Source organism: Lolium perenne, chromosome 5 (assembly GCF_019359855.2).
Source record: "Lolium perenne isolate Kyuss_39 chromosome 5, Kyuss_2.0, whole genome shotgun sequence".
Classification (NCBI taxonomy): domain Eukaryota; kingdom Viridiplantae; phylum Streptophyta; class Magnoliopsida; order Poales; family Poaceae; genus Lolium; species Lolium perenne.
This window is the reverse complement of record NC_067248.2, coordinates 27,367,858-27,395,653: the sequence shown is the minus strand read 5'-3', so window position 1 is coordinate 27,395,653 and position 27,796 is coordinate 27,367,858. Positions and strand designations below refer to the sequence as shown.

The 27,796-nt window shown below is 47.2% G+C and overlaps 3 long non-coding RNA genes across 4 annotated transcripts; all 3 read right to left on the bottom strand.

The window, feature by feature from the left end:
• Positions 1-839: 839 nt before the first annotated feature.
• On the bottom strand, positions 840-7,289 carry LOC127304511 (uncharacterized). The gene is made up of 3 exons (XR_007853420.2): positions 7,066-7,289; positions 6,599-6,796; positions 840-1,491 (listed from the first exon to the last, which is right to left on the bottom strand). It is a non-coding gene; the product is annotated as an uncharacterized lncRNA (long non-coding RNA).
• A 5,447-nt stretch (positions 7,290-12,736) lies between these two features.
• Positions 12,737-19,740, bottom strand: LOC127298694 (uncharacterized). 2 transcript variants are annotated; one of them, XR_011744671.1, is made up of 6 exons: positions 19,435-19,740; positions 18,827-18,975; positions 18,607-18,727; positions 18,381-18,520; positions 13,481-13,675; positions 12,737-13,263 (listed from the first exon to the last, which is right to left on the bottom strand). It is a non-coding gene; the product is annotated as an uncharacterized lncRNA (long non-coding RNA). The 2 variants fall into 2 exon arrangements; XR_007850044.2 differs by having other exon boundaries at positions 18,827-19,738.
• Positions 14,083-17,242, bottom strand: LOC127298693 (uncharacterized). Its single transcript, XR_007850043.1, has 2 exons — positions 16,957-17,242; positions 14,083-14,393 (listed from the first exon to the last, which is right to left on the bottom strand). It is a non-coding gene; the product is annotated as an uncharacterized lncRNA (long non-coding RNA).
• Positions 19,741-27,796: the final 8,056 nt, after the last annotated feature.

The window sequence follows — 27,796 nt, the reverse complement described above, 5'->3', positions numbered from 1 at the left end:
CTACTTGCCCTCTACTTCCAACTAAACCCTAGCCTATAATCCATAGGCATTGACAAGTTGATACCTTGTCACACAACGCTCGGAGACCGCCTCACCGCCACCGGCATTGAGGATGCATGCTTTCTCGCCGGTAGTCTCAGGCAGCGGCGAGGGTAGGGACGCGAGGAGGTGGTGGCTGAGTGGTTAGGGTTTGGTCGCCCGAGCCGCCCCAAGGGAGGAGTGGCGCACGCGGAGTTCATTATTTGCGTGCTCGGAAAAAATCCTTGTAATTCAATCTATTTTGAACAAAGGGATGATTGAGTTCCTCTCTACATAAATAAACTTGGGAGAGATTCTACCCGACCAATGGCTGGTGGCGGCGAGTGCCAATGGCTACGGCGGCGGTCGTGCATACACTGAACAACACTACGTTCTCTCTCTGTCCTGACCTTCCATGGCAGCCTAAATTCAGCAATTTACACGTACTACTATCATTAGCTTTTTTCTATCCCGTGGCCTCTGTCCACAACCCGCCCGATCCTTGTTTACTCTGGCCTCCCTCAGCCGAATCCTCTCAACGCGCAGCCGCTCCTCCTCCGTTGTCTCACTCAGTCACGCTCCTACCGGCGTCGAGCCGTCGCTGCTCCTCCGTCGTCCCTCCGCCACAATGAAGAAATCAGGAAGGCTAATTGGCATAGGTGGAGAGTGGAGACAAGGGAGAAGCCAGCGAACGACGTCGGCCAACGTAGCCAGATCCGCCATGGGAGCACATCGCATCGCACCACGAGCCTCTTGGGTGCTCGCTTGCGTCCTCTAGCCTGGATCTGGAGAGAGAATTTGCGGCGGCGAAGGGGAACATGCGTCGGAGGCCGGAAACGGGCCTAGCGGGCCTAAACCGGGTTTTCTGGAGGCCTTTTGGTGCGGGACGCGAAATCCGTCCGCGTCTTTTTTTCTCTCGGTGGATTAGTCCCATACCGGAAGTTTTGTAAAAACGTGACCAGTTTATAAGACGAAATCCTGCAAACGCTATCGCCACCACGGGAAGGTGCACGGCTGTCAGCTGCGAAAGATGCCAAAGAGCACAAAAAAAAGAGGCACCGCCCAGCCATGATCATGCACATAAATATGTGTTCGCATGGCGAAAAAAAAATGCAGTGAAAAGATCTTCCCCAGATAGCGGGATGCACAGTCGTAAAAAAAATAGCGCAATTGCATCTTCCTGTGGTGGCATGCCCTAGACATTAGGGCCTGGCTTTTTGTTTTTTAATTTCAATTTTTTTTGCTAAATACAATGACCCAGTTGGTTGTCTTGCGTATCTGACAAAGCGTCCATGTCAATGATATTGCAGCTTCGGAACATCTTCTGATGCTACTGCTTCTCTTCATTATCATTTGGCCATCTGCATTGACATTTGCAATTGGCAAGTAGACCATTATATGGACGGACAACACTTCAGTTCTTCTCAAGGGTTTGCCACCATTATATGGCCTGACAAATATAACATATTCCTGCTGCAAAAACAGGGATGAGAATAAGTACATTTTCTACAGATTTTAGAGTGGCTGTCGCTCGAAAGCTAGGATCGGGATGAGAGTGTTAGGGAAAAACGATGAACAGAGGCTAGGGTTTTTGTGCTACTCAAGCTTTTCTGCTCGTTTCTACTTCCTTTTATTCAGCTTATAGAAGGGAAAACGTGACCACGATCTCCACGTTCGTGCCATCCCACGAACAGATCGAGTGCCGCGTGAGACTCGCTCCGAGTCGTTGCCAAAACGATCGGAGCTAAACACTAGCTTACAACGGCTAAGACTAAACCTGACGAAACTGAAACCTGACGAAACTGAAACTAAGTAACAGCAGCTGGGTTTATTCAACAATCACCCCCCAAACGCTGCTGCTCTACTGAATCTTGCCCATGTCGATCTTGTCTCGCAGCTCCTGGAATCGGACTCGCCCAAGGGGCATCATCAGAATGTCCGCGAGTTGCTCAACAGTATTGGTGTACTCGACATCGATCTTGGTATCTTCCACACACTCCCGAATGAAGTGATAGCGGACGTCGATGTGCTTGCTTCGATCGTGGTACACCGGGTTCATGCAGAGAGATATTGCAGACTTGTTGTCCACCTTGATCATCGCCGGAGCTGGTTCCTCTCCGGTCAGATCAGCTAGTAGACGTGAGACCCTGGCATGCCGCTGTGGTGGCGGCGATGTACTTAGCCTCGCACGTGGAGAGTGCCACCACCTTCTGCTTCGTGGATTGCCAGCTAACTGGACAGCTGTCGAGGAAGAAGAGCACGCCGAATGTGCTCTTGCGGTCGTCGAGGTCGCCGGCCATGTCGCTGTCGCTGTAGCCGATGAGGTGCTCGTCCGTGAGCGGGCCGCGACCCATGAAGCAGCCCAGCATGCGCGTGCCTGCAACATACCGTAGTATGTGCTTCACCGCCGCCAGATGCTCGACGGTGGGCTTCTCCATGTAGCGGCTCACGTATCCCACGGCGAAGGCGATGTCCGGCCGCGTGTGTACAAGGTAGTGCAGGCCGCCGACGATGCTCCTGTATGCCATGGCATCCGTTCCCGCCGCCGTGCTGCGTTTGCTCAATTTGAGCCTTGCCTCCATTGGTGACGTGCTCGCTTTGCAGCCCTTCATCCCGGCCTGCTCCAGGAGTTTGTCAGCGTATGCCATTTGCGCGATGGCGATGTCGTCCTTGTCCTGACGCACTTCGATGCCGAGGTAGTAGCTGAGCAAGCCCAGGTCGCTCATGCGAAACTCATTCTGCATCTCAGCCCATCATCGGCGCCGGTGATGATGAGGTCGTCAACGTACACCCCCACAAGGAGTCGCCCTGGCCCTTGACCCCGCGTGTAGACATCGTGGTCTGAGATACTGCGACAGAACCCGAGCACGTCGAGCGTCGTGTCCAGCTTCGCGTTCCACGCTCGTGGCGCCTACCGGAGACCATAAAGGGCTTTGTGAAGCCGCATTACCTTGGTCTCCTGTCCGTCGACGACGAACCCTGGAGGTTGCACCACGTACACCTCTTCCTGCAGCTCGCCGTTCAAGAAGGCGGACTTGACGTCCATGTGATGCACGGCCCATCCGCGGCGCGCGGCGAGGGCAAGCATGAGCTGCACGGACTCCAGCCGTGCGACAGGCGCGAAGACTTCCTTGAAGTCGATGCCCTGCTGCTGCACGTAGCCCTTGGCTATGAGGCGCGCCTTATGCTTGACGACGACACCGTTCGAGTCCTTCTTGAGCTTGTAAACCCACTTCATGCCAATCGGGCGGTGTCCAGGCACAGGGTTGACGAGAGACCAAGTGTTGTTATCCTCGATGGAGGCAAGCTCTTCGTGCATGGCGCGCCTCCACAATTCCTCCTTCTTAGCCTCGGCTAGCGTGCGTGGCTCGTCACCCGTTGTCAGGTGCAGTTCCTCGCTGTCCATGTCAAGGACATAGTCATCGAGTTGCTTGTTAGGCATGACGATACCTTGCTTGCCGCGCGTGATCATCGGATGCCCTCCTCGCGCTGCAGGGTGCACGTGTGCTGCAGTGCTCGCTGCCGATCCTCGCGAAGTTGCCGGTGCCGATGAAGCTCGAGTAGGTGGAGTTGGTGGCGTAGGCGATCCTTGATTGGAGGCGCCCGCAGGTGAGGGCGTTGGAGTTGCATGGGAGTGTGCCCGCTCAGCTGCCGGTACAGTGTTGGCAGCCGCTGGCACAGAGGTGCCGTGCACCAGGTACTCCACGGTGAACGGCGTGTTCACCGCCGTGGTCTCCTCCTCGCTCCAGTTCCAAGAGGCGTCTTCGTCGAACACCACGTCGCGTGTGACGTGCACATGCTTCGCCGCCGGATCGTACACGCGGTAGGCTTTCGAGCCAACCTCGTACCCGATGAACACCATCGGAGTGCTCCGATCGTCAAGTTTCTTCAGCTGCGGCCGTGCACTCCTCACGTGCGCCACGCAGCCAAAAGTGTGCAGGAAGTGCACGTCGGGCTTTCACCCGAACCTGGCCTCATACGGCGTCATGCCGGAGACGCTCCGCGTGAAGGAGTAGTTCAGGACGAAGATCTTCTGAGCACGGCCTCGCCGCATCGATCGGTTCGGAGGGTGCGCAGTCTCCGGCCAGATTCATTCTCTGCCAGCGCCTGGAAGCGAATGATCGCCTGGGCCGCCTCGTCCTTGGATGCCAGGAGCGACGCCGACATATACCTGTTGTGGTCATCGACCAACAGGAGGAAGTACCGGCGCTCGCCAGGAGTGGATGGCGCGATGGGGCCGCACAGATCCCCATGTACCAACTTGAGCGAATCGTCCGCCCGGAACCTCGCCTTCTGCGGGAACGGCATGCGTCGCTGTTTGCCGGCGAGGCACGCCTCGCAGAGCTGCTCCACCAGCTCGATGGGTGGCATCCCTCACACCAGATCGCCACGCACCATCTTCTACATCGCATCGAAGTGGAGGTGGCCAAACCGGGCGTGCCAACGCCACGACGCTGAATCATGCTGAGCTGCAAGGCACACAGGTTGCACCGGCCGAATGGTGAGCTTGTATAGCCGGTTTGATGATCGCGATACCTTGACGATGAGCTGCTCATGTGCGTCGCGGATGGAGAGGATGCCGCGCCTGATCTTCACCTCGAACCAGTTTTTGTCCAACTGTCCGAGGCTTATCACGCTTGACTTGAGCGCTGGGATGTACAAGACGTCGGTGAACGCGCGGTGCGCACCCCCGTCGATGGTGAACAAGACGGTGCCTCGTCCGTGGATTGCAACCACCAAGCCGTCTCCAAACCTCACCTTGTCGGAGACCTTTTCATCCAGCTCAGCGAAGGCGCTCTTGTCCCCCGTCATGTGGTTCGTGGCGCCGGAGTCCAGGTACCATGCCAGATCCTGGACGTCCCCGGCGTGCATGGGCTGGAGCTTCGCCCTCTCCTCGTTGCAGAGGAAGTGCGAACCGGAGCGGATCGGGGCGTCTCCCGCGGCAGGGAATTCGCCTGTTTCGGCTGCCTCGGTGTGGACTCCACTCCAGGTTCCGTCACCTTGATGACGTGTGCCATCATCATGGCGGGATCGGCGTCCTCCTCGGAGGCGAGGTTCGCCATATCGCGCTACGCGTCGTCGCGCTTTTTCTTGCTACAGTCACGGGCCCAGTGGCCCTTTTTCTTGCAGTACATGCAGGTGTCGCGGTCGTCGTTGTCTCCCGCAGTAGTGGGCGGTGTCGCTGGCTTCTGCTGAGCCTGGCCGCCCTTGCGCCTGGTGTCCGCGCGGTCGCGGCCTCCGTCGCTGCCACCGCTGCTGGAGCCGCCGCTGCGGCCCAGCTTCCTCCTCTCCTCCCACTGTTGCTCAGTGAGAAGGAGTTGTCCTCCCGCCGTGCCTTGATCGCCGTCCAGGCGTTCCTCACCGCACGCAGGTGCCCGACCACCTCCTCGACGGTCATGGTGGACGGATCGAGCAGGGTCTCGATGGAGAACACAATCTGTATAAAGCGCTTTGGCACAACTGAAAGGAATTTTCTTACGATTTTCTCGTCGTTCACGGCGTTGCCGAAGGACCGCAGGGTCGAGGCGAGGTTCGAGATTCTCATCCCAAACTCGTCGACACGCTCGCCGTCCTTGAAGACGATCGTCTCGAACTCGGTGTGGAGCCGTCGCACGCGCGCGTCGCGCACGCGGTCGCTCCCCTAGTTCTGCAGCTTGACGGCCTCCCAAGCCGCCTTCGCCGTCCCCTTTCCGATCAGCATCGGATGCATCTCGGGTGGGGTTGAGCGGAGCAGGGCCGCCAGAGCTTGCTTGTCCTCGCGACGGGACATGCCATCGTCCTCGATCGCGTCCCACAGGTATGCAGCCTAGAGGTTTACCTCCATGACCATGGACCAGTTGACGTACGCTGGAGCATCGGGAAGACGAGGCCGCCGCCCCCGCCGCTGATCTCCCGCACTACTTGTTGCTGAACGACGATCTCACCACCCGCCGATCTCCTCATCCTGCTCCGGCCACAGCTTGGGGAGCGCACGCGCCGCGAGCCTCCCGCTGGTGACCTAGACGCAGACGGTGATGCGGATGGGGTCTTGACCTCCTTTGCAGGTGCAGGTGGTGGTTGTAGGATCGGAATGAGAGTGTTAGGGAAAAACGATGAACAGAGGCTAGGGTTTTTGTGCTGCTCAAACTGCCGCAGCTTTTCTGCTCGTTTCTACTTCCTTTTATTCAGCTTACAGAAGGGAAAACGTGACCACGATCTCCACGTTCGTGCCATCCCACGAACAGATCGAGGGCGGCGTGAGACTCGCTCCGAGTCGTTGCCAAAACGATCGGAGCTAAACACTAGCTTACAACGGCTAAGACTAAACCTGACGAAACTGAAACCTGACGAAACTGAACCTAAGTAACAGCAGCTGGGTTTATTCAACAGTGGCAAGGAGAATTGCTTTCACCGTGCACAAAGTAATGATACTTGGAAACACACACAAAAAAAAAAGGAATTTGATGCCATTTAACAACCGCGGAAGTGCCAACTTGTAATATGATTTTCAAGAAACATATGCACTTTTCCCATCAGCAAATACGATTGTAATTAAGACAAGGTTAAGGCAACGAACAACAAAGCCATACACCAAACTCACCAGGTTCATCAGCTTGGATACTTTTCTGTGTGTGCTTGCTAATTTGAGACTCCTCGTTGTTCCGGAGATCAAAGATACTCATACTCATGTGAACCACTTACATAAACCAGCAATGAAGCATCTTCACCTCTCGTGGCATTGGTGTCTGCATCCATAGAGGAATCATCCTTTGACAAAAGCAATGCTACCTCATTTTGCCTGAAAGAAAGGAGAAAGTAATCAAAGTTAAGCCTTAATAGACTCCCCTGGTCAATTCCCATAAAAAGCATAGATGCGCACAGTGGAGAAGAAACCAAACCAAAAGCAGAACCTAAACAACAAGAAAGTGAACACACGATGAGCTAGCAGTGTGGTTAGAGCAAGCAGATGGTGAATGTACCATTTGATGCTAACTATGAACATAACACATGTCAATATAGCACTTCAAAACTAGCTGGCATGAGATATAATAATTTAACTGAGCATACCTTCTTCACAGACCAGGACGGAACTGAGCTTCAAACTTATGCATCAAATAGTAGTGTTACCCCATCTTGCTCTGCCGGTGTTCCTCCTTCAGGGCAGCTTAGAAGAGAAAAGACCGCAAATTCACTCTTACTTGACAAACAAAATGCAGCTGTCAAAAGCACACACATAAACATGAGAACTAGATTAAATATGCATGTTTGACCGAGGACATGGACCAGCAATTTGTATCATTACTGCCCGCAACAGTTTTTTCACATTGGTAACCAGGCTAAAACAACTACTTTAATTACAGTGAACTACTTTACCCAATTTGATGCAAGTGCGCAACTATTCGACCGGGAAAAACATTACCTTGCAGTATTATACCTGAAATGAGTTACTTCAGCTATCATTTGGTTTCCCTTGAAGATTTCCAAACTTATCTGAATGGTCATACTGGGCCTGCAGTACTTAAGGAGTTTAGTCGTGCAACCAGTAATAGAAGGTGTAACAAGGTTGCACTAGATCATTTTAACATGCCACCAGGTTAAGCAGCTTTATACTTCTCCATGATTGTAAAGACAAACTTTGGACCCACACATACAGATCAAAATATACTCAGCGAAATAGGAAGAGAATCAAAGAGGGTAGAGAATAGTTTATGCCAGAGAACCCAATGAAAGAAAACTATAATATTAAATATGACACAGGACATGTATCAACTACATTTAGAGGATAGCAGCAGATTATTTGATGCTTTCAAACATTATCACATGAATAAGATACAAACATAACCATAAGAAGAAAAATGAGCAACATAAACATAAAGAAGGATATAATGAAGATAACTTAAGTTATTTAGCATTGGCAGTATGGGGCAAAGGTATCGCGCCATAATATCATCAACGGGATGAAATTTCCTGCCGCAAAGTTGAACCTGAAGAGGTTAACAATATTGGGGTCAATCCTATTAGAATGTTCCATGCATTGCTGAGAGTAGGGAGGAACTCATTCTATCCATAACTGATCTTGCTGCCTGGATATGTGTATGACCATGTAGAACAACATAGTCTATGGTGGATTAAAAAACATGGTCTATGGTGCACAGCTGAATTTTATCCTGAAATAATTTGATGTTGATAGATCTGTTGTAATTGAAGTATACATATGGTGACATGATAGGAAACCTTGCAATCCTGAGTGCAACAATGAACCTCATTGCTCCATTGGTCCTTTCAATGGTTGAATTTCCATAGAAAAGAAGAGTAACACTCTTGCCAATGACGAGTACTCGGACGCTGCAAGATACTTGGGGTGAAAATTCTTCAAAAGAATAGAGAAAGATCCCGTCGAGCGGATGGTGGGCGTCGGTGTAGCACCACCATTGGTGTTGGTGGCATCATCATCTACCACAAGGTTGAACGAGCTCTGGGACGCCGCTGCCAGAAGTCGTAGGCGAAGTTGGTGCTGGGGCCGAGGTGAGTGCAGACGCGGCTGCTTTGCTTGTGCAACTCGTCGAACTGGTGGTGGGCGTCCGAGCAGCGAGGCAGTTAGAGTTGGTGGAGGAAGGTGCCGCTCGCGGTCTGTACAGGGGCGTGCAGATCGGGCCGCGAGGAGGCCGGAGTCGTCGCTGACGAAGCCCTTGGGCGATCCACGGCGTTGCCAGCGACCGCTTCCTGTATGGCCTGGTCGTGCCTCTCGAACGCAGCGTCTAGCGCGCTCGAGCTGGCCTCCTCAGTACCACACTCGCTGCCGCTTCCCGCTATGGTGCCGCATCAGCAGCAGGGCCTCCTCGCTGCTCCTCCGTTGTCCATCGCTACGCGGGGGATGACGAGAGCGGGGAGGCTAATTGACCCTGGTGCATAAAAGGAAGGAGCCAACGAAGACGAAGGCGGCGTCCATGCTGTTGGCGGCGACGGCGCCAGCGCCGGCGACGATGTATGTGCGTGCAGAGGTCTAACCTCGATCTGGAGACAACGGAGCGCAGGCGAAGAACCTCCGGCGACGAAGGGGAACAGGCGTCGTGGGCTGGAAACGGGCCTAGCGGGCCCAAACCGGGTTATCCGGAGGCCTTTGGCGCGGGACGCGAAATCCGTCCGCGTCTTTTTCTCTCGGCTGTTTAGTACCACACCGGAAGTTTAGATAAAACGTGACCAGTTTATAAGACGAATTCCAGCAAACGCTATCGCCAACAGGGGAAGGTGCACGGCTGTCAGCTGCGAAAGATGCCAAAGAGCACAAAAAAAAGAGGCACAGCCCAGCCGTGATCATGCACATAAATATGTGTTCGCATGGCGAAAAAAAATTGCAGTGAAAAGATCTTCCCCAGATAGCGGGATGCACAGTCCTAAAAAAAAAAGCGCAAATTGCACCTTCCTGTGGTGGCATGCCCTAGACATTAGGGCCTGGCTTTTTGTTTCAAATTATTGTGTTTATTTTTTTCTTCCTAAAATAGAAATTCAAATGACACTACTTCACTAACATAAAAGCGAAATTACAGAACGAACTGCGCAATCCCTAAATATGACTACAAAAAGAACTCACATTCAGTAACGATGACGCTGCTATCTCCACCAGGTGGTTGTTTCTGCATATCTGACAAAGCGTCGATGTCAATGATACTGTAGTGATACTGCAGTTCTCAGCAGCTTCTGAATATGAGTTTGTACTATCTCTTCTCTTCATTATCATTTGGCCTTGTGCATTGGCATTTGCAACTGCCAAGAGCTAGTGCATTGACGTTGCAAGTATACCATTATAGAGCAGCACAAAATTTCAGTTCTTCTCACTCATTTGTGACTGGTCTCTTCTCCAGCAATGATGCAAAGAAAGCAGATCACAACTTCGTGAGAGGCGGAAGAATGTCTGTGAATATAGTTTCCGACCATCTCTTTGACGGGATAAACGGAACATCTGAAACCTCTTTCTTTATTTTCCAGTTTTGGGAGTTCGCCATAGATAGAAGCATAGCCAATTCGGGCCAATTCGTGCTGCAAACACAGAGATGAGAATAAGTACATTTTCTACAGATTCTAGAGTGGCCAAGAGAATTGCTTTCACCATGCACAAAGTAGTGATATTCAGAAACACACAAAAAAATGCATTTGATAACATTTAACAAGCGGAGAGGTGTCAACTTGTCATATTATGATAATCAAGAACCATATACACTTTTCCCATTGGCAAATACACATTGCAAATAAGAACAGGTTATGGGAATGAACAGCAAAGCAATACAACAAACTCACCAGGTTCAATAGATTGAATATTTTTCGGTGTGCGCTATTTGCGACTCCTCGTTGTTTCGGGAGTCATAGATAACATATTATGTGAACCATTTACATAAACCAGCAATGAAGCCTCTTCTCCTCTCATGACATTGCTGTCTGCATCCAAACAGGGATCATCCTTTACAAAAGCAAGGCTACCTCCTTTGCCTGAAACAGAAAAGGAAAAATAAATCAAAATTTTGCATCAACACACTCCCTGGCCAGTTCCCCTTACAAAAGATAGATCCATCCAGTGGAGAAGAAACTAAACCAAAAACAACTGAACCTAAACAATAGGAAACTAAGCGCGAGGAGAAGGAGGCTCCCCCGTCCCCCCGCCTAACCCTAACCCCTCCCCACCCCACCCCCCGAGGAGAAGCAAGCCCCATCAGAAGCAAATTTGAGAAACTTCAGCTAGAGTGCCAATGCAATGAAGTCCAAGTATCTCCATCAGCTTGACCTCTTACACCATCCCTTTCCTCATTTGCCGCACCAGGAGTTCCAGAAAATATTTCATTCCCAAAACCTCTCCAAATTAAGATCCTCAGTTCCTCACTAATTAAAGCATCACAGCCAGCCAAGATTCTCTCAGTTGGATGAGGCTGGGGTGGTCAAGCTTTCTGTGTGACAAAGTTTTATTCCTTACCTTATCAGTCTTGAAACTTTCATATGTATGCTCCATATATAGAGCTGTCTCTTGTTTGCGATGCCCAAATTCTCCGGAACAACTTGCGGCAATCTTTTCTGGCTTACGTGTCTGTTCAGATCAAAGAAAATTATTAACGGCGTGATGAAGTTTTGCACACTGAAAAATATCGCAAATTCTCATTTGGACAAGGGAATGTGCAAAATCTGAAAACCTCACCTCAGCCAGTAGACAGCCCACTTGGCGCCCGTTTGTCAAACGTGAAAGGAGTATACACAGAGACAAACGTGAAAGGAGTATACACCTCAGTTGATTTCAGTGTTTTCAACTGTCTGCAATGCGCCGCCCCTACCTACATGTCGTTGCCCCCCTCGTCCTTCGAGCTTCACATCGGCATCCTGCCAGAGAGCAGGGCAGTAGGGCGTCGAGCTCGTCGATGTGGCAGGCAGTAGGCAATATCAGAGTGGAGCAGTACTTTCCTTGCTTCAAATTGCAGTGCCCTTGCAAATGATTCAACGAAATTGCTTTGTGGTTTGACACATACAAATTGCTTTGTGGTTTTATACATACAGATTTAAATCAGCAACCCTCAACCAGATCATCTGAACGTGCAGCTGCTCCTCAACCAAATCCTCCAGATCCATCCTTCTTCTCTCCTGTGGCCTCCCAATACTTCTTCTCTCTGGCCTCCCTCAACCGAATCCTATCAATTGCGCAGCCAATCCTCACTCAAAAATCACCAAAATCAGCAACTAAAATGTCAAATGTTCCCCCATCTGGAGCACTAATGGACGGTCCAAATCACCATGCCATACGGGGAGTGCCATGGCATATCTCCATGACATCGTTGGACCGATAAGCTCGCCACGCGCTCGAGCTGGCCACACACTCGCTGCCGCCATCTCGCTCTCCCAATTCTTCTTTTCTCAGCCTCTACCAAATCCTCTAAAAGTGCAGCCGCTCCTCCTCAAATCAGCAACTAAACCGTCAAATTTTTCCCGTCTGCAGCCAATGAGCGGACCAAATCACCATTGGGCACGCGAGTCGAGCAGATGGTGGGCGTTGGTGCAGCACCACCATTGGTGTCGGTGGCCTCATCATCTACCACAAGGTTCAACGAGCTCTGGGACGCCGCTGCCAGAAGTCGTAGGCGAAGTTGGTGCTGCGGGCGAGGTGAGTGCAGACACCAATGAGGCGGCCATGCTGCTTTGCTTGGGCAACTCGTCGAACTGGTGGTGGGCGTCCCAGCAGCGAGGCGGTTAGAGTTGGTGGAGGAGGGTGCGGTAGAACTCGAGGCTGCAGTCGAGGCCGCGGAGGTGACGCTCGCGGTCTGTATAGGGCGTGTAGATCGGGCCGCGAGGAGGCCGGAGTCGTCGCTGACGAAGCTCTTGGGCGATCCATGGCGTTGGCGTCTAGCGCGCTCGAGCTGGCCTCCTCAGTGCATACAAGCAAGGAGCCAGCGAAGACGAAGGCGGCGTCCATGCTGCTGGCGGCGACGGCGCCAGCGCCGGCGACGATGTACGTGCGTGCAGAGGTCTAACCTCGATCTGGAGCGCAGGCGAAGAACTTGCTGCGACGAAGGGGAACAGGCGTCGTGGGCCGAAAACGGGCCTAGCTGGCCCAAACCGAGTTTTCCGGAGGCCTTTGGTGCGGGACGCGAAATCCGTCCGCGTCTTTTTTTCTCTCGTTAGTTTAGTACCATACCGGAAGTTTAGAAAAAACGTGACCAGTTTATTAGGCGGAAACCTGCCAACGCTATCGCCACCACGGGAAGGTGCACGGCTGTCAGCTGCGAAAGATGCCAAAGAGCACAAAAAAAAGAGGCACCGCCCAGCCGTGATCATGCACATAAATATGTGTTCGCATGGCGAAAAAAAAAATGCAGTGAAAAGATCTTCCCCAGATAGCGGGATGCACAGTCGTAAAAAAAATAGCGCAATTGCATCTTCCTGTGGTGGCATGCCCTTGACATTAGGGCCTGGCTTTTTTGTTTCAACTTTCTTGGTGCAATTTCTTTTGCTAAATACGGCCACAGTCAGGTGGTTGTTTTTGCATATCTGACAAAGCGTTCATGTCAATGATAGTGCAGCTCCCTGAACATATATTGATGCTACCTCTTCTCTTCGTTATCATTTGGCCCTGTGTATAGATATTTGCAACAGGCAAGTAATACCATTATATGGCCGGACAAAACTTCAGTTCTTCTCACTCGTTTGCCACCATTATATGGCCTGACAAAACATCCGAAACCTTCACTTCCTGTTTGGTAAGCTCACCATAGATAGAAGCATAACAAATTCCTGCTGCAAAAACAGAGATGAGAATAAGTATATTTTCTACGGATTCTAGAGTGGCAAAGAGAATTGCTTTCACCAGGCACAAAGTAATGATATATGGAAACACAAAAAGGGTATTTCATGCCATTTAACAGGCACAGAGGTGTCAACTTGTCATATGTTATACAAGAACCATATAAACGTAGACAAGCTGGTTAAGAAAAAAGCCATACACCAAACTCACCAGGTTCATCAGTTTAGATTCTTTTCTGTGTCCACTTGCTAATTTGCGGCTATTCATTGTCTCGGGGATCAAAGATAACATACTCATGTGAACCATTTACATAAATCACAATGAAGCATCTTCACCTCTCATGGCATTGGTGGCTGCATCAATAGAGGAATTATCCTTCACAAAAGCAATGCTACCTCCTATAGCCTGAAAGAACAAAAGGAGAAGGTAATCAAAATCATGCATTAATGCACTTCCTGGTCAATTCCCCTTAAAAGACATACACAGGGGAGAAGAGGCTAAACCAAAAACAAAAGAACAGAACCTAAACAACATGAGACTAAGCACGTGATGCACTAGCAGTGCTTGTTAGAAGAGCCAAACGGCGAATGGAGCATTTAATGCTAACTACAAGCATAACCCACTTGTTTGATTTCAATAATAGAATGAATTGGTCCTCATCTCTCATAAGACTAGAAGAAACATGTTGGCAGGTCTAGCGACCCGACATATTACAAGGATAGAAATATGCAAGTCTTCAACATATTGCAAGGGAAGTGAAGTATCTCGAACAATATGTCGACCAGAGTAGCACAAACAAAGCATTGCAGCGGTTGCAGCGGTCCATAGTACAAACTTATATTACACAAGATTCAAACAAGCTCCAAACTGTGATATAATACAAAGGATCTGATACCAAGTACAACAAGAACTCCAAAAGAACAAGGAAATATAAAACTGAGTTTATACTACAACGGTATTCTCAACCACTCTCTTATTGCAATTTACATCCTCTAACTCTATGGATCAACAAGCTCATTGAAGTCCATATAGTACTTGACTCCTTCTTCGGTGGTTGCCTGCACATCCAACTCCTCCTCCTGGACGTCTGGGTACTCCACTTCCGTATCTACCGACTCATAATCTAAGAAGGGAGATTTTGTAGAAGGGGATGAGTACACGAAGTACTCAACAAGTCTAGGATATATAACACAACATTTTTTTATGCACTATCTACTAGCAGGGGCGGATCTATAGGGTGGCCAGGGTGGTGCATGGACCACCCTGGAATTTCTACTTGGTTCAGCCATAAAACTACAGCTAGGTGGGGGAAATAGTCTGCTAATTATTCATGTGACTATACCAAGCACACAAGTTATATTGGTTCTGGTGAAGTGTCAATTTGTGGCTCCAGAAGTACACAGTTCAGTAATTGTGCAAATTGGTAACATGGAGCTACAGGTACCAGTAGAACATGGCTTGTCAGTTCTGATACTGCACTACAGGTTTGGTTGCTGCAACAAAACTACTCTAAGATGAACAAGTGCATGTCTAATATGTGCTAGCTAACGAATTCAATTTCATCTCCCAGGTGTTTTCTTACCGATAGTCAATATGTGTTGCCAGGCTTCATCGAAAAAGCATGACAGCAGAGTACTAGCAGAGTATCCGAACAGAGCAATACTACAAATGTTTCCAGCTTCGGATTATGCACAGTTTAGTTTTCGGATGCGAAGATGTCAACTTCCATAGTATATTATTAGGTGGAATGCCCTTGAATTTATAATATGGTTCAGCTTCAGCTTTACTTATCCTTAAGAATAAACAAACAAGAAAAGCATTGATTTACAGGATTTCATACTGTATTTTTCTTAGACAGGCCAACACAGTATAGCTACTGCTAGCTAAAACTATAGCAGAGGTTGCTTGCTCCCTGGTTCCAGAATAGTTATTTTACCCGCTATTCTGAACTTTATTCAAACAAGAAAAAAGTACATCAGTTTTAAATTCAGAACACATATTTACTATATTTTCGGATATGAACAGTACTAGTTTTCAGAGAATGAATGCAAAACATTATTCATTGATATTGTTGGGAAATAATTCCTATCGTCTCTCTCATCATACAACAGCAGTGTATATGTAGGAACAGCAACTATGAACTCTGGGTGAATAGACAACAAGAGATGTGTGAAAGAGAAGCTAGTGAATCATTTAAATTGAGGAACTCTCTTCCTATCCTGATCTCACGCTCATGTACCAACTACCAACACTAGAACCACACACCCCAACCCTCCGCCCCCAACCCTAACCCTCCGCCCCCAACCCTCCGCCGCCGCCGCCGCCGGTAGCGCCGCCGGGGCAAAGTCCCTCGGGGCGTGGCGGCGGCGGGGGCCTTTCCTCGTCGCCGCGTGGAGATCGGCGGCCGGATCCCCACCTCCTCGATGCTTGGCGGAGCAGACGCGCGTATGATGGGCGACGGCGGCGGCAGCCCTCCTCCCGTCGGCTGTCCCCTGGCGGACCGGTCGGCGCGGGTGGGATGGGCGGCGCTGCGGTCTTCCTCTTCTCGTCGGCTTCCCGCAGCACTCCGGCCCCGCCTCTCGTTGGTGCGTGGAGGCGATCTCGGGCATCTTCCGCGACACGAGGGCGCCCGGGGCAGCAGCCTTGGGTTTGACGGAGGAGGTGGCCTCTTCTTCGCCGGAGAGGGTCGGCCTGCGGTTGGTGGTGGTGGATTTTTGATCTATCATCGCCATCCGGCGGTGAGATGGAGGTGCATGGAAGCCGGCGATGGTGTCGCCGGTGGAGGGTTGGGTTGGCCAGCCCGGGATGGTCGCCGACGTGGGGGTCCGGCCTGAATAAAGGCGGCGGTCCTAGGGCCTCTCTTGCGTGAAGAGGAGGACCTACCGGAGGCCTGGACTCGTGATCTGGCCGGAGGGTTGAGTTCCGGAAGGCTCCGCCGGCGAATGTAACAGTGCTTTGCCTGGAGTTTGCTGGATCGGAGGTATTCGGTCGTGCGCACCCATGCATTTATTCCGACCGTTTGGTTCTGGAGGGAGCGGCGCGAAGCTCTTTTTCTGTGTTGACATCAAGTGACTATGCATCCATGATGAAAGTCAGAAGAAGAGAATTTCATGAAGGCCGGAGGGGAGGACTAGCTAAGGGAGGTTCAAGTCTCCGCGCTGTTGAGGGGCTTGCTTGGTGTCCGGGCTTCACAGCAGCGGTATGAAAGTGGGGGCGACAACACATGTGAAACGCAGAGTCCTACCTTTCAGGGTGAAAACCCAAGGTCTGGCCTTAACTGGTTGTGCCTGGCAGTGACCTTGGTGGAGGCATTGTTTTGAGAGTGGGGACTATCTTCAGGGTGAAAACGTAAGATCTTGGATCGGGCGACGACGGTGTTGGAGCACTGTTCCCTTCTTGGAGGCATCGTTTTTTGGAGAGTCTGCAATTCATGTGTTGTCATGGTGGTAGATGTATTGCTGTTGTTAGGTCCGTGATACTGTAGCGGGGACTTTTGTTTCTTAGTTTTCTTTTCCTTTTTTTGGCTATGTGCATCCGTAGTGCCATTAGGGTGATGCGTTGTTGCAGAGGCTGGATGTAATTGGTATCTCTCGATATTAATATATTCCCTTTATCGAAAAAAGCAACCAATCAATAGAAATCCCTTTCAGCCAGAAGTAGACTCGTGGCCTCAAATACAATATTACCTTAATCACTTGGGAATGTCCAGATCTGATTGGTCAGCTGCTTGGATTCCTAATCCCCCTTGCTTCTCCCCTTACGGCTGGTGCTCTCCTAGTCGTCCCTTCTTCTTCCTCCCCTGGCGATTGGCCTCCTAGGTAAAATTTCTACAGTGGGGAAGAACTGCTACAGTGGTTGATGGATAGGCTTATATCTCTCTCCCTTTCTAAGCTACACAGACAGCAAAGTGGCCTGGTTGTGCTACGGTGGCAGCGCCTTCAGTCGCCTCCAGTGGTAATTTCCTTAGACGGTGGAGATAGACTTTGGTTAAAACGTGAAAGGTTATCAGTTTGGCTGCTACAGTAACATGGTAAAACGACAGGGTAACCTTCAGTACAGAGTAGTATGTGCATAAATCCTAGCAATGAGATTCTTGACTGCATAAATATTTAGCACACTACTAAAATGTATATTAGCAGCAACTAATTTTACTTTCCATAGAAATAAATTACTTATAAAATCTTCAAAGGTTAAATTAGTTCGGTTCCGCAGCCGGTTTCCATTCGCCCTCAGGACTACTTGCCACATGTGAGGCGAAATTATACCGATGGAATAACTCATATCGTAAAATAGTTTTTTTTTTGCAAATTTCATATTCTCGAGCGTCTGTGCTCGACGCTCACACCAAAGTAATTGCCCCTTCAAATGCCCAAGTTTCCTATCTGCAACAATTAACACTCCAGCGAAAAGTGATTGATAATAGGTGAAATTTATTTAATTGAATTCTTCGACTTTTATTTACTTTCGCGTTGCTTTCATTTTTTTTACTTGAGTTTAAAATTTCTTATGCTTGTATGAGATGCATGTAATGCATGATGCACAAACAGATCTACAACTAGCCATCGACGACGTGTAAATTAACCCAAGAGCCTATCCAAGGATGAGGTGGTCTCTTGATCTAAAGAAACTATATCTCACTTCTGCACGGAGGAGGCGTTTTGGCTCATAGGAGCAAATGCTCCCATTATACAAAATAATTAAAAAATAATTTTAAAAATGGCAAAAAATTCTGACATAATTTTTTTGGTGTACATCTTGACATTCTATGTTAGTGCACAAGTTTTCGTGGAGAAACAACATTTTATATGGCGTGTACAAAAAAGACAAAAAAATGTCCTGTACGTAGTCATGTTATAGCATCAAAATTTGTCTTTTTTACAGGAGCCACAAATTTTTTTAGTTTTTTTTGAAAACTTGTGTACGAACATAAAATGTGTAGATGTACATGTAAAAATTTATTTTAGAATTTTTTGACACTTCGAAATATTGATTCACATAATAGGAGCAAATGCTCCTATGAGCCAAAGTGAATATCCCCTTCTGCACAGTCTATCTTTATTGCATTTTACAACTGGCTGGTCATGAGATATAATAATTTAACTGAACATACCTTCTGTACAGAGAAGGACGATACTAGGCTCGAATTTTCTGCATCGAATAGCAGTATTACACTGTCTTGCTCTGCTGGTGTTCCTCCTTGAGGACAGTTTAGAAGAGAAAGTTCAGTCTTACTTGAAGAACAACATGCAGCTGCCAAAGGCACAAACATTAACATGAGAACAAGATTAAATATGGTTGCTTGTCCAAGGACATAGACCAGAAATTTGAATCATTACTGCGTGCAACCGTTTTGGTACGAGGAACCAGCAATTTGAATCATAACATGAGAACTAATTGGCATCTCCATCCAGATTGACCTTTTTCATCGCTTTGCAAAGATGAACTTTGAGACCACACCTACAGGTAAAAATATACTCAGGAATCCCAGCAGCACTGTATCGACAATCAAATATACGAGTGAGAACATGTAGTACCACTATATATTCATGTGCCTACCTCTGAGACTCATAAACGTCGGTGGACAAATGAAACTGTCCAGCACTAGACATAGTTCCAAAATTTTAGTGTAACAAGGCCACCTAATTCTTCTTCGGGACGCTTGACGTCCACAGTGCTCATAAAATCACCACCAATGGATAACGAAACTAACGAAATCACATCTATGGTCAGGAAAAAAGAAAAACAAGGCAAATTATGACCAAACATAAATGAACGACTTATTCAGGCACAACAGATATAGAATAGTTTATGCCCGAGAACCCAATGAAAGAAAACTATAATAGTCCCTCTGTCCCACGAAACATGTCAAAGTTTGTCAAAATTTAGATGTATCTACATACTATTTAGTTTCTAGATACATCTAAATTTAGACAATTCTCAGACAAATTTCATGAGACGGAGGGAGTACTAAATATGACACAGGACATGTATCAACTACATTTAGAGGATTGCAGCAGATTATTTGGTGCTTTCAAACATAATCACATGAAAAAGATACAAACATAACCATAAGAATAAAATTGAGTAACATAAACAAAAAGAAGGATATAATGAAGATAACTTAAGTTATTTAGCATTGACAGTATGGGACAAAGTTATCGCACCATAATATCATCAAAAGGCTGAAAGTTCCTGTCGGAAAGTTGCACCTGAAGAGGTTAACAATATTGGGTTCAATCCTATTAGAATGTTCCATGCATTGCTGACAGTAGGGAGGAACTCATTCTGTCCATAATTGAGATTGCTGCCTGGATATGTGCATGACCATGTAGAACAACATGGTCTATGGTGTACAACTGAATTTTATCCTGAAATAATTTGTTGTGTGATAGATCTGTTGTAACTGGAGTATACATAAGGTGACATGACAGGAAACATTGCAATCCTGAGTGCAACAATGAAATCCCCTTGCAATGCCTGGACCCCATTGCTCCATTGGTCCCTTCAATGGCTGAATTTCCACAGACGAGTACTCGAACGCTGCAAGATACTTGGGGTGAAAAATCTTCAGAAAACCAGAGAAAGATTCCAACAGGAAGTCCTCAAAGTGCACGTGTCCTACACGTTTTGCAGGATATGCAGGAGCACAAGGAGGAAGACGTTCCATGTATTGCTGACAAAAAGGGCCGACACAATTGAAATGGTGCAGAAGCAGCTCCATGGAGATGTTTTGACAGAAACATTTGCCTATCCCATTCTCACTCAAACAGACAATTGAATAAGAAGCTAATGCTTTAGTATTTGCACACCCCAACTTCTGATGATAGCCATGACTGCCAGATAAATCTGCATCCAATCGCTTAACACATGCATTGCAAGCGACACCCCTTTGAGTGGTGACCATTGTTCCGTTGAAATCACTCCTACTAGTCTGCAGTTGGAGTTAACAAGTACCCTCCGCCACTGGCAATTCCAAGCACAAGAACATAAACCTCCAGGATCCCATATTTTTTTCTCATGATAAAAACCATTGATCAGTTTGCAGCTGTGCACTGGAGCACTGGAGCAGAAGACATGAATTCACCGTAACTCGTGTTATTTTCTACCATGAACCCCATATGTTTGTTCATCCAATAAGTTCCAGTAATATGACAACATAACCAAACTTCAAGTGAAAAATCATTTTCGTACAGCAACAGTTCTAACCAAGACTGGAACCATGCGTTTCTTTCACAGGCAGGTACAAACTCATGTATAAATGGAGGTCGTGGCCATGGCTTTCTCTCAGTAGCAAGAGCCCACCCTTCACTTACATTTGATGTACCCACCTTGCAGAGTACTTGATTCCTTGGTAGCCAGGACCTCCTACCTCCATTGACAACACATGAACGATGGCCAAGGTAGCGGTCACAGTTCATCGTCGCTGCCAATAGAACTGGTGCAGGCCACCCTGAAAACCTAGACTGGGACAACCCAGTGCGACGCAGCCGTGTCTAGCTCGTATGTGACATCCAGCTGAGCATCGGTGCTTGCAAAATCTGACTGCACGGAAGACAGAGAGCTGTGCTGGATGTCGTGTCCAACATCAAACTGGTCATTGAGTTGGCACCGACTACAGTTTCTACTGCTGAAAACGAATCACGCTGAGCTCTAGGGCAATCGTTGGCTAAAGCGGAGGCGTTGTCAAGTTCTCCTGAGGCATGTGAGTCGCTATCAAAGCTTCAAGATTGGTGGTTCCTTATGATTCCTCGAGTATTGCTAGATCCTTTTTGATATCGTCTATGTCACTTGAGGGTCGCCGATTCACTAGCCAACAAGTTTCTGTCTATGAGTTCCTAAAATCATGTTACCTAGGACTTCAAATTAGATAACAACATTAGGTGCACATAGACATTCATTATCATGCATAATCCTCTTAATCATGATTCACAAATAGATGGAATATAATAGGCACACCACATCTCCCACGCCTATGCGATCTACTCACACATGAGAGGAGAAAAGCATAATGATATCATAGAAATGTAAATGGAGTTCATCTCGATATTACCGTAGCAAGCTCAATAGTTGAAGATCAAATCAAATACAAATCGGGATGGAATAGAGGTTTTAATACATAATCTTACGAGTATGAATCTCTCTCTCAGTACAAGTGGGGTGTAATGGATGAGTGGATGATTTAGAGGGGACAAATCTTTGCGAGAGTCGATGATGGTCTTCTTCTCCTTCAGATCTGTTCTCCTCTGTTTTGGTGCGAATGGTGATTATTGCCTCTGTTTTTTGTTGTTGTCCTCTTCACGAAGGCTTGTATTGATATGAGGAAGGCGGCAGCGCACAGTAAGGACGGGTGGTACGGTTATACCCGCCCATGCCCGAACGTACGGATGCCCGCTAAACTCCTGGCTGCGCGAAGATCAATTTGGTTTCAATAGGAAAACTTCATATTTTGTTGCAATCAAGTCATAAAAGCCATGGGAAGCTTCATAAGTGATGATTTCCTGAAATGAATAATTTAAAACAAGGTTTCACCTGGATTGCGATATTAACATTAGTGGAAACACAAAATCCACTAAAAACCCAATAAAACCAAGTGATAGATAGTGAAGAATCCGCAGCAAAAAGCATTTATATTTGGAGCTATTAAGTAAGTATATATTTTCAGTGGTATCATAGAACAACACGAATATTATTTTCCACAGATAAAGAAGGTGGAAAATGTTGAATGTTTTTAGAATTACTGCTGGAAAATTATGACATTGGCATATTGCCATTGACGCTGAATATTTCTACTGGGAAATTGTTTTAGGATAAATAAAGGTAGTTACCGCCTCACGAAAAAACTACTTCAAAATAGTTAACGTGACAAATTAGAATTACCACGGAAGAATTGCCCTCCGGTGATAAGTTACTAATGGGTAATTAAATTACTCCAACATTTGTACCACCGAATTACTACGAAAAATTACTGTTGAAACTTCAGAAAATAAGTGTTGAAAAGTTCAAAAAATTTCACGAATAGATGAGAGCATAGCAAAGTGGTGAATAGGTAAGTATGCCTCGTGGAAAAACCACTACGTAATAATTAACGCGACAAATTAGAATTACCACTAAATAATTCTGCTTTGGTAAGTAATTATTGACACGTAATTAAATTTCTATAGGATTATTTCAAACAATGAATTACTACAAAAATTACTATCGATTTTTGAAAAATAGAATGTTGAAAAATGATAAAAAAATGGACAAAAATAAATGAAGGCGCACTGTTCATGTCACATGAACAATGCCCAAATGAATGAGGGAGCGGCAAAGGCCCTCGGCCTTTATATATAGTACTAGGAAGTTCAGCGTGGCCCGCTGTAATATCCCGGGGTTTGGGGTTACAAAAAAACGATGTGTGCATTGCATTTATGCATCGAAAATCTGGGAAATTTTCGCGCTTTCAAGTAAAACCTATCACAGTAACTGAAGTTTCACTTGACTTGATGGAATTGAAGTAGATCATCAAGTCAAGCGCTATAAACCTCAATGTGACCTTTGCTAAAACCTTTTTTTGGGTAGAGATGATTTGATCGAAAGGGTTAGATCAAATAGAAAGAAAACCAACACAATAACACATTAATCAATGATCAACTACTTGATCTTATAAAAGATCATAATATGGTATTCCTTGCCATAACATATGAACATCTATTCAATTTCAAATCAAGTAACAAATAAATGGAGAAACTATTCTTAACTTATCTTTTCCTTGTCTTAAACTAAACTATGTTCCTACCATGAATCTCATGGTATTCATTTCACTTCATTCTTGAATTCATGTGACAAGGATATCAACATTAGTATTGTTCCCTAGTTTCCAATTATCTTTTCTTATTCAAATTATCATACATCAAAATGTAGAGAAGAGAGAATTCTAAATATAATAGAGAAGCAATATCAACACTTGAGGCAAACCCTTGAATATATATCCATATGCTCACACCATCATCCTAAGAAGAACCCTAGGATATTATTCAAGACATTTCCTAGAGAGAGAAACCATTTATGTTAACCATAGATATTGATTATCACATCATTATCATTGGAGTCTAACCTTGAGATATTACTAAGTCATTACCAAATAAGAGAGACCATTCATACCAATCGTAGCTATACCTATTAAAGAAACAAGGATAATTCTTGAACTAAAGCATTAGGGTATACTTATCTCATCTTGGAGTGGTGAGATAATCCAGTACCAAATGGAATAAGATCGTATCCATAAATTGATGAAGTAAAGTAGAGACTAATTCAACTAAGTTATCCAGGTGGAGACTTAACCTTTTCATACCAATGAGATCTTGTGAGTACAACATAAATCCTAGAATAATCCATTCCTATATAAGAGAGTCCACGTTATGGTGTTACACTCAAGTTAGTTGAGCCAACACTTGAATTTTAGGGAGAGAACTATCCATATACCCAGATACTTATATCATCATTACTTGAGTAGAACTCTAAGTTATTATGTCAAGCAATTCCATGGGATATAAACTATTGAGGCAACCATAGCCATGTCCATCCAAGCAAGTATAAAAGAAGTACTATACCCTAGTTGATCAAGACAATACTTGTTATTGGAGATGAAGACCCTATTCCACCAGTGCTACCTTAGAAATCCCATACCTTGATCATCACAATTTGGTAATGATCATAAACCCTAAGAACTTGAAGTAGAAGACATTAAGAATAAGTTGTTCATGTCTAATGCATGATCATGCTTTGGAAATATATAAGTATTAGTTAAGATTTATATGATAAGCACATATCATCCATCACATAAAATCATAGGGAGACTATTGGTAACCCTAAACCATTTCCAATATTTTAATTAGAGAAACAACTGAATTGTAACAACCCTTTGCATAGTCAATATAAACCTAAGTGATCCATTGAGGTAACCCTCCTATTAATGGGAATAATATCAAACCCTAGTCAACTTGACGTATTTCTTACACAACTAAAACCCTATACATATTTCAACCTATAGTTGTGTACCACATAGGGACCACAGGTAAATTTAAGACCATACCCTAAACTCCAGCACTAGGGGAGTGAATAGCTAAACAAACTCTAGTACAATGACCTATATTCCAACCCAAAGGATTTGATCAACACTTAGAGACAAATTAAGGAAGATGAACCTGTTATCACCAGAATTTAACCGGATCAGAGGTGGGCCGTGATTGAGATGGGCTTGGAGAATATACACGGAAAATATGCATGAATCGGCCTTGTACAAGAGTTTGGGCTAAATCGCCCGTGTATCTGTAAATATAGTAGGTACGTGTCGGTTAGGATTAAAGAGTTTAGTTCGTGCACGGTTGGGATTATTCCCACGTTAGAGAGTCTACGGACTATAAATATGTCTCTAGGGTTATTGAGAAGGAGGACGATCACGTTCACAACAAATCAATCTAGGCGCATTGCCACCCCTTTGTTTCGAGGGTTTCTTCCGGGTAAGCGCTATGCTGCCTAGATCGCACTTTGCGATCTAGGCAGAATCTCGTTTATTCGTTGTTCATGCGTTGCTCGTGCTGAAGCCTTGTTGATGGCGAGCAACGTAGTTATCGTAGATGTGTTAGGGTTAGCATCAGTACTTTCTTGATGTATTTGATTAGCCATGCTACCTCTAGATATCTAGCCACCCTTGTACCGATCTGAGGTGCAAGGGTGGCACCTTGCTTAGTCATTGTTCAGTAGATCTGATCCGTTACAATTGCTCCTTGTTCTTCAAGGATTAGTTTAATATCTACATAGTTAGGCCTTGCAAACGGGTTGAAGGGTCCAGTAGTACGTAGGGTGTAGTTTGCTAGCCCTAGAGAAGATGTTCCGGGAATCAACTCCATGTTGGTTTTTAGGCCTTATCTAGGGCTGGTTTATTATCATCTTACGTGGCTGCCAGGCTCAATTACGTGTAGGACGTTCCGGTTATGTGGTGAAAACCCTAGATCGTCGTAGATCGTTTTAACTTAATATTGATCAAGCAGGACCACCATGTTATCGTAGATCTCATACGAATCATGGGTGGATCGGCTCCTTGAGCCGATTCACAGGACAACCTGAGAGCCGATCGAGGCTCGTATTTAATGTTTACGTGTATGCCATGCAGGAAACTAAGCGAAGCAATCCATCACCTTCCTGACCAGGTATAGGTCAGGTGGCACGCCCTTGCACCAGCATCGGACGTGCGTGCCGAAGCATTGCGGGCCGTCGCACGAGGGACCAGGGCCCACCGCAGTTCTGGGAGCCTCCCGGCTCTACGTGTTGCCCGTCGCTACTCGACGGTGGGTTTTGGTGGTCAACACATTCTGGCACGCCCGGTGGGATAGTCTTCTACATCAACTGCATCATCATCCGCATCAGAGATGGCGGAAGATCCAGTCACGTACGAAGATCTTACTGAGGAGCTCAAGAAGAAGTATGACGATATCAAAGCTCTCTTCGAAGCCGACCTCATCGGCTCTTTCCAGAGGACCCGCTCACACGGCATCAGGTGGAAAGGGTTCTCACCTGAAGGCGCTCTCGATGGAGTGGATCTGTCTACTCCTTCAGAAGAACGCACCAGGTCTCTGCGTCAGGAGGTGAATCACATGGTAGCTCATTCGCTACACCGCCATTCTGAGAGCCTGGTGAACACTTTGGAGCGTGTCGCGCTTCGTGTGGTCCAGGAAATCATGAAGCATCAGTACTCTCCGTCAGGACCTGCTCTAGGGACTCACCAAGGAGAGATACCACTCCAGACCCGACCACAGCTGCCATTCGCGTTGGCAGCACTAGAAGTGCCGAGTTCACCGGCATACGTCGTCTACAAGATCGGTGGCGATCCTAGTGATTACCAGTTCTTGTATGAACCGCCTAAGGAGATCCCGCACGGATACATGTGCACATATGTGCCAGACTGCAGTAACTGGGCACGCACGAACCAGACTGCAACAGCAGGGATTTCTGGAACAGCAGGAGGGGCTTCTGGATCAGATCTTGAGAAGCAGGCGTGGCTAGCTAAGTATGCCACTCTAACGAACCTTCAAAGCTCGACTCCTGCAGCTAGCTCAGATCTTGAGAAGCAGGCGTGGCTAGCTAAGTATGCCACTCCAGCGAATCTTCAAAGCTCGACTCCTGCAGCTAGCACCGTGGATCAGATCAGTGCAATCTTGAGAGACCAGTTCGGCATGGTGCCGAAAAGGAGGACAATCGGCTATTTCAAGCCGTACCCCAACGAGTATGATTTGATCCCACTACCACCCAAGTATCGGCTCCCTGAGTTCTCCAAGTTTAGTGGGTCAGAAGGCTCCAGTTCAATTGAGCATGTGAGCCGATATTTGGCGCAGTTGGGCACGATCTCGGCATCAGACCCATTACGTGTGAGGTTCTTTGCACAGTCCCTCACAGGATCGGCTTTCGGGTGGTACACCTCGCTGCCACCAGATTCAATCCGGACTTGGAAGCAGATGGAAGAGCAGTTCCACATGCAGTATCACTCAGAGGCTTCCGAGGCTGGCATTGCCGATCTAGCACAAGTACGACAGAAGCGTGGAGAAACAGTGTCAGAATACATCCAGCGCTTCAGGACCATCAGGAACCGATGCTATTCGGCTCGTTTGACTGAAAAAGAAGCAGTCGAGCTGGCGGTGGTGGGTCTCGTATCGCCGATCAAGGATATGGCTTCCCAAGCAGAGTACGCTTCACTGGCGCATATGGTTCAGAAACTGTCATTATATGAACAGCGCCACCCAGAGTTGTACCAGGACAAGTTCAAGCGCGCAGTAGTCCTGGTTGAGACAGAGGAAGGTGAAGACTCTGCTGGAGATCAGGAGGTAGCGGTGGCTGAATGGGCTCGGGGGGCAAGCCTCGTGTCCTGCAAGTGGGTTAAGCCACAAGGTCCTCCAAGAGGGTTTGACTTCGACATAAGCAAAGCTGAGTAGATTTTCGACCTCTTACTCAAGGAGAAGCAGCTAAAGTTACCCGAAGGCCACAAAATCCCTACGGCGCAAGAGATGAACGGAAAGCCATACTGCAAGTGGCATAACGCGTTCACCCATACCACCAACGACTGCAGGGTGTGGCATCAGCAGATCCAAATGGCGATAGAACAAGGCCGTCTAATTTTCAGCCAGTACGCCATGAAAGTTGACACGCACCCCTTCCCCGCTGTTAACATGGTGGAGTGCACTTACCCTGGGAGGTGACAGCCAGGTTTTTCGTTCAGCATTAACATGGTAGGACCTGTGCACTACCCTGGTAAGGACAGAGACGAGGGCAGCCGCTCTCGTAGCAAGGACAAGGAGGAGGCCGTTCCACGCGACCGACCCCGACACGACGGCAAGCGCTACATCACAGAGGGAGAAGTGAAGAATGTGCGATATCAGCGACCTCTCTCTGAGCATATCCTCAACAAATATGAGCATCAGTATGACCAACGCCGGCGATACAACGACGACGACGAAAGAGATCGTCGGTCTCGTGGGGACAACAGAAAATATC